The sequence below is a fragment of the Falco cherrug genome, chromosome 4 (genome assembly GCF_023634085.1).
Source record: "Falco cherrug isolate bFalChe1 chromosome 4, bFalChe1.pri, whole genome shotgun sequence".
NCBI classification, from domain to species: domain Eukaryota; kingdom Metazoa; phylum Chordata; class Aves; order Falconiformes; family Falconidae; genus Falco; species Falco cherrug.
Window position 1 is genome coordinate 98931477 of NC_073700.1, and position 10964 is coordinate 98942440.

Below are 10964 nucleotides of genomic sequence, written 5' to 3' on the forward strand. Positions count from 1 at the left end.
CAACAATCTGCTTTCTTCTGCAGACTTAATATTCTCTTTGGAATAAAACAGGTGGCAGATGCACTATTTCTGCAGTTTCAAGGATTCTGAAACAAAGTAAAATTGGTAAAAGAATTTTGCAATCTACTCATAACCAGATCAGCTAGTTTTCCTGTGCTGAGATGTTGTCCACTGCAAATACCACTGCAAAAGCACAAAGGAGCATTCAAGTTTGATGTCACCTGGATTTTCTGCTGCTGTGTGTGGTAACATGATGTCATGGTTTAACCCCAGCCAGTCACTAAGTACCATGCAGCCACTCACTCGCTCCCTCCACAGAGGAATGGGGAGAAGAATCAGAAGGGAATGGAAAACTCAAGGGTTGAGGTAAGAACAATTTAGTAATTGAAATAAAATAAAACCAATAATAATATTTATAACAATTATAATGAAAGGGAGGAAGAAGGACAGAAGAACAAAATCCGAAGGGAAGGGAGAAAACAAGTGATGCACAATACAGTTGCTTACCACCTCCTGACCAATGCCCAGCCAGTCCCTGAGCAGCAATCAGCAGGCCCTGGCCAACTCTCCCCAGTTACTGAGCGTGACATTCTATGGTATGGAATATCCCTTTGGCTTTGGCTAGTTCAGGTCAGTTGTCCTGGCTGTGTCCCCTCCAGTTTCTTGTGCCCCTCCAGTCTTCTTGCTGGCAGGTCATGAGAAACTGAAAATTCCTTGACTTAGTATAAACATTACCCAGTAACGTCTAAAAACATTAATTATCAACATTATTTTCACACCAAATCCAAAACATAGCACTGCACCAGCTACTAAGAAGAAAATGAACTCTATCCCAGCTGGAACCAGGACATGTGAACATACATGCCAAAATATCTAGCCCAATCTTGTTCCATTAAATTAGTTGAAAGTTGATTGCTATTCTGACGACGATGGTATATGGAAATTATTGCTATTCCTAGAACAGATCTCCTAATCAGATGTTGCACAACTAAAGCAATTAATATCTCTGGAAGGACCAAGATGTAACACCTACCATTGATATCAGATTGCCAGCTAACATTTCCCTAGCTAGTTCTAAAATGTGTCTGAATCTAATTGAACTTTCTAGCTATTTTCATCTAACATGTTTCACAATTCTCCACTTTCTTGTTTCATGTTTGCTTGCCCCTTTGTAGCATTATGCTTATGACACTACAATAGGAAAATCTAGACCTTATTCTAGTCCAAGACCACTTAGCAGTGTGCAACAAAACATCCAGATGTGCACATTCTCAAAAACACCTCCCAGACCTTTAAAATAAATAAAGTATAATAAAAGTGTGTGAAGCCATGCAAAGGAGAACTGGAAGAGTTTGAAAAGCAAGAGTATCATGTGAGATGTGGTGCTGTTGGTGATTCCTTCTGGCTTTTTTCCAGCCTGCAGTGGCCAAGTTCACAGCTTTTGTAATGTACCTCAGTCCTACTGACTCACCATGGGACAGCTCAACCTTAAGAAGACATGAGACTGAATTAGAGGCAAGTCACATTTGGCCCACCTCCCCAGGCTAGGGTCATGAGAAATCCGATTTGATGAGGGCTCCTGGGAGGCTAAAAAAGTGAACATAGGAGATTATTCTATAGGAAGAAAAATTCCTTGAAGTGACGTTCTGCTTATTGAGGAAAGTACTTGGAGGCTGTGCACACTCTTCCTCTCTACCTCTTTGGCCCCATGAAGCTCCCCTCTTTCCCTATGGAGGAATGACAAGCTGCACCTGGTGTGGGAGCAGGGTAAAGTGCTGGTTTGTTCTGTGTCGGCATCTGGATTTGCCCCCATCATCTAGCAGGTGTAGAGGTCTGTAACCTAACTAAGGGGCTATGCCCTCCCAATGGGAACAGTGACAGAAGGTCAAGGGAGACAGCCCAAAGAAGCTGTAGAAAAGGTCTATTTTCCTTGCCTTTTCCACTTCTAGGGAGGAAAACTGGATGTTAATTTCTGACTAAATACTAGAATTTCATTTATTCAGGGGCTTTTTGGGTGCTTCTGCTCAGGCTCCTAGATTAAAACTAAACAGAAAAACACAGGTAGAACTCTAATTTAATATGCTTAAGCACTATGGAAAAAGTGGGAATCAACCCATAGAAACCACCTGTTGAAATCAAGCAATCCTTCAGGATTATACAGCTCAGGAAAAAAACCCCACATTAAACTTCATTTTATAATACTGAATTACTGAAGCTAATCTTCTCAGTGAGTTTGGGAAAACATGAGCATATGCTTTGAAAGAGCTGAAAAACTTATTTACACTCCTACTGGTTGTTCTTTGCTGCCCATTAGATGCTGAGGGCAGTGGTCTCCAGGCAGAACCCTGTCACTGGCAGTTCCAGGCAGCCCTGGGACTACACACTCTCAAGAGGTTAGACTATTTGGAAAATGTGTGATATACAAAAGACATTTCAGATTATTTGATATCACAAGTCACACACAACACTAGATGGCAATGAGCTAGAAAAAGTGTGCTTTAGGTACTACAAATAACTTTTTTTTCAGTGCAGTTTCTACAATGGACAGTTCAGGGTCATGAAGAAATAACAAAGTCACTTTCAAAATAAGAAATGTGCCAGCACACTAAATAGAGTATCACATACAGAGACTGCTCCAGAGACACAAATCTGTGAAGTCAAAAAAGCATTCAGCTTGCTCAGGCTAAATAGTAGCTGAGAGCTATGACTCTATGTCATATATCTAGGTCATATGGCTGCTGGTCCTGGACCTAGCTCAGATCTATCTGTAACTGTGCAATATAAACAGCTTTCTCCACTTATTACAGCTTGTGCACCAAAACGTGCCCAGAACTAGCTTTTGGAGAGTCTCTCAGGTTCTCCAGCTGTTCAGGGACAGGGACATCAGTAGTCTGTGACAGTAGGGGAATGGGAGATATGAAGAAGCCTCAGAGTCTGTGACTGGGATGTGAGATTTGTGACAAAACCGTATAGTGCCGCCAACTGCTCGGAATCCAGCACAGGGTGTCTAAAAATATCATGGAAAAAAAATGTCAACAGTTGTATGGTAGAATATAAAATTGTAAAGTGAATTGTTATCTCATCTCTCAGTGGGAGGGGGAAATGTGAAGTTATGACTTGGCACTGCTCTTGATTCCAGGAGCTGTTTTAGCCACTCTCCTACTCAGAAATTTCAACCCACTGTAACATATTCTTGAGCTTTCAATTTCCTTGCCCCTTTTTCTTTCTTCTGGGGCAATTCCCTTAGCACAGCCTTCCTACTCCTAAGGACTACTTCCTCTCTTTCAGGAGCCTCTAGCACCTTGATTTTTTTTCTGCTGTAAACATGCTAGAGGTTAAGTCTGTGCCTTTGTCCCCAGTCCTTTCCTCACAGCACACCTCTTTGCTTCTCCATATCAACCTGTCAGTTTGTTGGCTCTCAAAATCTGGGGCTGAGCAAAGCTGCCCTGTGTGGAAGGCTGGTGAGTGAGAGACATTCTTGAATTCCTTTAGGCTCACTATCTCCAGCTCAGAAATTTAAAAATTTCTGGAAATATATTACTGTATCTTCTTAGTATTGTCTTCTGAAGCATTCACTGAGTATTACCTCTTGTTACAAGGGGATGTAACAAGGGAGAGACTTCTGTAACCCTGTAAACGGAGACTGCTTTCTGAGTGTCTTCTGTAGCCCAGTCACACAGCAATACAGTAGATGTATTGCTATTGCTAGGCCACAGTCTTTGTACCAAGTGTGCAAGGCCTCAAGGCTGAGGCTTGCCAGCCTGGCTGTGTCTGAACTCATCTTGACCTGCCTGAAGCTTTATTGCAACAGCAGTTCTTTTGAGCAGGTGTGTATATTTAATTTGTCCTAGTTTTGCTTATCTTTGTGTGGCACAACCACAGTTTTTATACATCTAGTAGTAAAAAGTTATTCTTTCTAACGTGACTCTAATGTGAGAAATACAGTCCCAGTATGACAGCAGAAGCCTTGAGAAGTAGGGACAGAGCATGAGGTGCAGAGGGACTCTTTCACGGGGGACCAACAGGCTGAAGCCATTTAACTTCAGACTCAGAGGAGCAGTGCAAGAATGAAAGCATTACACTTAGAAAAGGGGTATAAACTAGGAAGTGTATATACAACAAACTATTATTATTATTATTAAGATGTTTCTGCCCAGAAGTATTAATGTCTTTTTTTTTAATTTATTTATTTCTTTTCCTGAGATAATTAGATCTGAACTAATAACAATTGTTGGATTTGAGTGTTAAAAGTTCATTTATACTAACAATAAATATTTGGATTGATGTATAAGGTGTTTCCTTTTTGCCCATAACAGAATTGTGAGCATTACAATTGCCCCACAGACCAGGTCAACCAGGCGGCATTGAGCACCTTGGTAGACAGGCTAGGTTGTGGCACTGCAAATTTATGAGGTACTGCACCACTTTGGGGAAACCCTCACTCTGAAAGCCTGAGATTTCAGAGCTCTGTATATGATAATCACTTTAAAGCCAGATTCTGTCATATTTGAGATCCACCACTGAATTCAGTGAGGCAGGATGCAATAGTCACTGGGATTTGTAGAACATTTTCCTAGGGCACTTAACATCAGTGTTAAAAAGATCCAGGTAAGAACTACTTATTACCTTCTCCTGTTATTTAACACAAAGATATAAAGAAGAAAAGTTGGATCAGTCAAAATTCATATTGTTCATTCGTGGCCACACACTATAACTACCTGTAGTCCTTATTCTAGAATCTTGGCTACAGAAACACATCTCACACAGTCTTCTTTCTGATACCTTGTGTGGCTTTTGCTCTTCTTAATTAGAAATGCATTATAACCCAAATACATTATCCAATGCAAACCCCAAATGCATTATTAACCCAGAAGTGAGATACAAAACTTTCTGTGGTTTAAAATTTTCTGCTGAAATGACCTCATAATGCCAATAATTTCTGAAGCTTGCCTGAGTTCAACTTTCTTTAAGAATCTGAAAATCTCAGAGGTCTGCTGCAACTCTGGTGGCCCTTAAATAACTTCCATGCCCAACTTCTCTCTCTCTGTCAGCAGTTCCCTTGTTTCTCTTGAGCTGGAGAACATAATCAGGTGTCCTCTCTCATCCATCCCAGTGCACTCTGGTGTCAGGTGGTAGTCTGTGTCTGTTCCTAATAGGTTGGCTTGTTTTTCTCCTCCTTCACAGTGATTCTCTAGCTAGCTGATAAATTGTGTTTTCACTTGTCACAGCTTTCTGATACAGCTTTTCCAGGTTGTGGCTGATGTCCAGAGCCTTTGGCCCTAATTTTTCTAGGCTTTTTTCTCTGGTAGAGGAAGCTTTAGGCTATATCCCAGGAAAGTCTCCCTGATTTCAGGGAAAAAACCCACAGGCTTGTGGGGCTTGGACGTACCAGTCTTTTCAGTTAAATGAGGGGAGGGAGGGAAGCTGGAAGTGTCAATGGTGAGCACTGTGTAAGTATTTAATGTTTAATGCATTAAACATATGAACAACTAGGAGATAAAAAATGGTCCCTTGTCAGTGTTGAAAACAGTAACAGATAATAAACTACTCCACTATCCAAGGACAAGTGCTAAAACTGAAAATATATTGCAACTTGAAGAAGTCGTGTAAAATGGAGCATCAGTGTACGATGTTACTTCCCCAAAGAAACATGCCACTGATAGTTTGGTTTTGAGATTTCAGGTGAATCCAAGAGCACTTCAGGCAATGCAAATACACTTTTTTTTTACTTAAAGCTTTTTGTAGGACTTTATCCCAGCATACTTTAGTAGAACTTATGCTGAAATACCAGCTTTTCTTTGAATTCTCTTGTTTAGATGGCTTTTCAGTTGAAGTTATTTTTACCACTTACTTGTGGCTTGCTTTCGTCTTAACACTTACACAATCCCTTCCAAGAAAGGCAAACTAGTTTGCGTGTGCGAAATATACTGGCATAAAACTACTATTGCAATGTTCTCTGAGAGCTTCACAAATACCAATGGACTTGTCTTCACATCACACTTAATAAAACCGATACCGTTTTGCACAGTGAAACAAACAGCCTATCCACAACTGTTCAACTAACCATTCAACTATCAGAGCAGGTGTAAAATATCTCACTTGTGGAAAAAGCAGTAAGCTAGCTCTTCCATTTCCATTATGAGACAGAAATTAGTACTGCCTTTAAAAAGAGAGAGAATGCAATAAAATTTACCACAACATAGTACAGAAGTTGCTGGGGATGGAGAACAGCATGTACAGCCTGTGGTATTACAAACTCTGTGGTGTGGTTAGTTTGCTGTGGACTGAAAGAAAGGAGGTTTTGCTGACTTACCTAAACCCCAATGTTTTCAAATAGCTTCTCTACTGAAGTTACTAAGGAAACAGTGTCTCCACCCTGTAAATACCTGTCGGAAGATGATTAGGGTCAGATTCAGCATGTCTATTAGTTGGTATAGTATGGCTACCATGCTAGCTTCAGGCTGCTGGAGTCTCCATGTGGAGTTTTCTCAGAAATAAAACAGGCTTTACCAGACAGGTGCACAGGAATATGAGGCCAGTCTCTGAGAAGGCTGAAGACTATCTGGGACTGGTTGTGTCTGATTCAGTTTCACTGAGCAGTCCCACAGATACCTGGGAAGCAAAGTCAGGGAAGATTTACATTTTAGAGATGCACAAATACTACCGAAATCTGCAGTCTTGTCACAGGGCTAGCACAAGTTCCATCAAGGGATTTAGACACTAAGGCCTGAATTTATCCTACTTACTCCTAAGTATCTTCTTCTAGCACATAAATTAAGCACCTTCCCATGGCCTCTGAGGTTGTGTTCTTCATGTTTCAGGACCAAATACAAGGACCAGCAGCTACAACAGATGGGAACCATGCCCCAGCATAATACTCTGGTTTGCAGAATAACAGTTCATCCACCAGGTTCCTCAAATTAATAGATGCTTGACAGTATTATTCATAATCCTGGCACTTCAGCACCCTCACTGCAAAACTGAGGTAATTGTATTGATTCATCTTATAAATGTGGTGAGAAGACAAATGCTGTAATATCTGTGAAACACTCAGATATCACCCTAACAGAACTAGAGACATGGTCATGAAGGAAAAGAAAAATTCTGCAGTCCAAGAAGGGTCTGGATGGTGTATATTAAATAAGGCCTGGTCCTGCATGCTAGTGAAGTGCAATAAAAAGAATGCTGAATAACCAGTCCCTCAGCTGGGAGGATGGCTCCTGCAAACTGAATGAAGCATTGTGATGGGTGTACTCAAGAGGTTAACTTGAAGGGCAGACTGCATTGATATTTCCTCGTGTAGTTCTTCCTGTGAGCAACTCAGAGTATCTTAAGAATATGTTGAACTCCCAGTTTATTTACATCTCCGTTGTTGAGTCTTATTTCTCCTAGGTTCTGCAAAATGCCCCAAAGCTGTGAGGAAGTACTGTGACACCTGAGCAGCTGACAATGCAACTTTCATATGCCATCAACAGAAACTGTGTTTTGCTTTTATGTATCTTCCTACCTCTTCTAAAACACAGTGCCCCTTTGGAACACCTGCATGGGTATGAGGACATAGAGGAAGAGGAGGACAGCCTTTGCAGCCTTACTTCTGTGACACGATGGGGAGCATATACAGTTTTCATGGGTGTGAGCAGGTTGCAGTCCTCACTGCGCCAGTAAATCTGTTCCAGCTTCTGGGTGGGTCATCAGCAGGACTGGTCTACAGATCTACAGTATAGGTCTGTTCCTATTCAGCAAAGGATGTAAACAGCATTAGGATTACCTGCTGAAAGAAGACCTCAGCCCTGAAGAACAGCAAATCGGAAATATTTGGCTTGATTTTCTTCCAAAATAAAGAATGGTTTCTCATTACTAAAAGCCCCAAAGCTTTCATTCAGGTTACCTGAAGCATCTGATTGGGCTACAGCTCAGTTTTATCAATGTACAGGTTAGCTGTCTATCTGAACTGGCTGTCCAGGCTCTTTCTGTTGCTAATGAGAGCCCCCTTCATATGGTGATTCATTCTAGCCCAAGGTGGAGTAGCTTAAGATGGAGGCAGTTACTCTCTGTCATGGTTTAACCCCAGCTGTCAACCAAGCCCCATGCAGCCACTTGCTCACTCCCCCCCACCCAGATGGACAGGGAGGAGAATCAGAAAGAAATGTAAAGCTCAAGGGCTGAGATAAGAACAATTTAATAGGTAAAGCAAAAGCTGCCCACGAAAGCAAAGTAAAACAAGGAATTCATTCACTACATCCCATCAGCAGGCAGGTGTTCAGCCATCCCCAGGATAGCAGGGCTCCATCATGCTTAATGGTTACTTGGGAAGACAAACACCATAATGCCGAATGTCCCCCCCTTCCTCCTTCTTCCCCTAGTTTATATGCTCAGCATGATGTCATATGGTATGGAATACCCCTTTGGCTAGCTTGGGTCACCTGTCCTGGCTGTGTCCCCTCCCAATTTCCCATGCCCCTCCAGCCCTCTGGCTGGCAGGGCCCAAGAAACCAAAAAGTCCTTGATTTAGTATAAATATCACCCAGCAATAACTAAAAAAATTAGTGTCCTATCAACACTGTTCTCACATCATAGCCAAAACACCGCACTGTACTAATAGGAAGAAAATTAACTCTCCCAGCTAAACCCAGGGCACTCTCTCCAAATACTTACCTCTAGTTAGCTACCTCTGGCTAGCTAGCCAACTACCAGGTAAGGGTGGAAAAGATTATTCCTACAGCCTACAGCATAAAATTTGAAGGAATCTGGAATTATTTTCCTACTATCAGACTTTCAAAGTCCTCCTGTGTGCTCTTCCTTGTGCTCAACCAAAGTTGCCACATGCCCATCCCTGTAAGCTTGAGGGTCAACAAATTGTCTGAGAACTAATGTGGATAAGACACTTACAAGGATTCTACTGCACAGGACTCAGTAATAAGTTTACTGAACTCCCTTTTCAACAGAAAACATCCAATTTCACCATAAAAAGGCAAGCTGAAGCACATGACAGGAATAGGAAAGCAACTCCGTTGGTATGCACCTTCTTTCCTCGTGTCCTGCTTTGCCTGAAATTCTTAAAGATGTTTTGACACAGAGACTGTAGTCAGCATTTGCCCTTCCACGTGGGAGGCCTAGAATATGAGATAAACTGCAAGGCCATCACTTAATCTTTGCTATGGTTTTAGTGGTAAATGGCTGAGGCCCAGTCATTTCTACTTAGGTAATCTGCTGGGTAATTTTACCAATATTTCGGCTGACACTGAACTGTCTTTAGCTCTCCTTCCTCCACAGGAAGAGACCTCTTCAACAAATCAGGAAAATTATGTCAGTTCCCTTCGTGTATCCCCATGTCTTGACTTCAGTATCCACATAACGTTCTAAATTTAAGGCAATGGTGTTATTGTCAGAAAAAGCTAGTTCTCTCTTATGTGCAGCAGTTGATGCAGTAATAGAAGTACATCATGGTTTGGTTCCCTAGCTTCAGTTCTGTCGGTGGCAGTGTTGTGACAGCCTGTAGAAAGCCCCAGCTGAAGAAAGACAGTTTTGTTGCAGAAACTTTTTGTTCTTTTTTGATTCTTCTCTTTGGTACAACCAAGTGGTACTTCCCTGTTTATAGAATTTCAATTGCCTGGTGAAGTTTATATACTCTTTTCTTGCTCTTTCTAATTTTATAGATGGAGAACCTAAGCAGCTCTTTTAATTTTATAAGGCAAGCAGTCTTCACCTGGGAAACTCTCTAACTTTGGGAGGCTTTTCTCCCACTGCTTCCTCTGCTTCTATCTGCTAGGCAGTTCTTTTGATTGGTTAATGTTTATAAAGCTCACTAAACCCTTACAGGAGAGATGTTAAGAGTAACACCATAGAATGTAAGTCTGAGACAGCTCTCCAGAGATCATGAAATCCTTTACTGATCATTTCTCACAGGCCATTCTTCCTAGACCCATGAACACTTCATTCCTTTCCCCTGGATTTCTTCAGAGTCCCAACAGTCCTGAAAAAGGGAATTTCAGGTGGTTCTGTCCTTTCTAACAGGCCGTATCCTGTATAACATAATAATTATTTAGCTATGATTTGAAATGTAGCCTCAGGTGCCTAAAATTAAGTGTCCAATATGAGATATTTCTTCTCTTTTGAATCTCTTTATCTGTATTTTAATCTCAATCAAACTTTCTGAAGTAGCTTCTAATTATTTGCATTACCATTTTGGAAAGAAACTGTCCCTAATTTTCAAAGGTTAGAACAACTGGAGCTCAGGCAGCCCAAAACCATTGTCCACTTGTCTTCAATCTAAGCACCCAGAGTCGAGGCACAAAGAATTAAAACTCTTTCAAAACAGTGTATGCAAAACTGTGTTTTCTTTCTCAGAAGTGAGTCATGAGTCACTCATTCCCATCACACGGATCCAGCAAACCAATTATGCCAAACTCAAGACTGCTGCTTACCTCACAGATTACGAAACTAGCGTGTACGTCTTCCAAGGATGACTTCTTCTGTGATCTTTCCTAGGACCAACCGTTCTGTGTAAAGAGTGAAAATGAAAACAGTTTATTCATTCCTGAGAGACTTCAAATATTAGAAACTCTATCAATATATGGATGTTTTTCTCCCACATTTATTTAGAAAGTACTGTCTGCATAGGCTACTTGCTATACATGTAGGTCTTTTTTCCTTTCCTGTGTGGGAGGGATTCAGTCCCAAAGGACCACATTTGCCAAGTTTCCAAAACTTTTGCCGTCACTTACAGGTTGGCTCTGCTAGTTTCAGCTGTAACTGCTTTTTGCTTGGTCAAGCTAATAGAGCAAGCAAAAAGGAGCTTGGTGACTCCATAAAGGCCCTGAAAAAGGCAGAAGGAAGTCCCAGTATCACAAGACAGGGAGAGAAGAGGTCATGGATTACTTCTGGTACCCCCAGACAGTCACACCCACCCACAGGAGTCCCACTCTTGAGAGCTGAGACAAGCCCCTTCTCCAAGCAACTGCCCC

At 41.5% G+C, this 10964-nt stretch overlaps 1 long non-coding RNA gene across 1 annotated transcript in view; it reads right to left on the minus strand.

Annotated features, from left to right (window-relative positions):
* The window catches only part of LOC114017718 (uncharacterized), a 44341-nt gene that overhangs the window by 3731 nt on the left and 29646 nt on the right, over positions 1-10964 (minus strand). The window contains exons 2-4 of the long non-coding RNA XR_008732043.1: positions 10425-10499; positions 6314-6386; positions 508-703 (exon numbers count right to left, since the gene is read on the minus strand). This is a non-coding gene — a long non-coding RNA (uncharacterized LOC114017718). The remainder of the gene's footprint in view (positions 1-507; positions 704-6313; positions 6387-10424; positions 10500-10964) is intronic.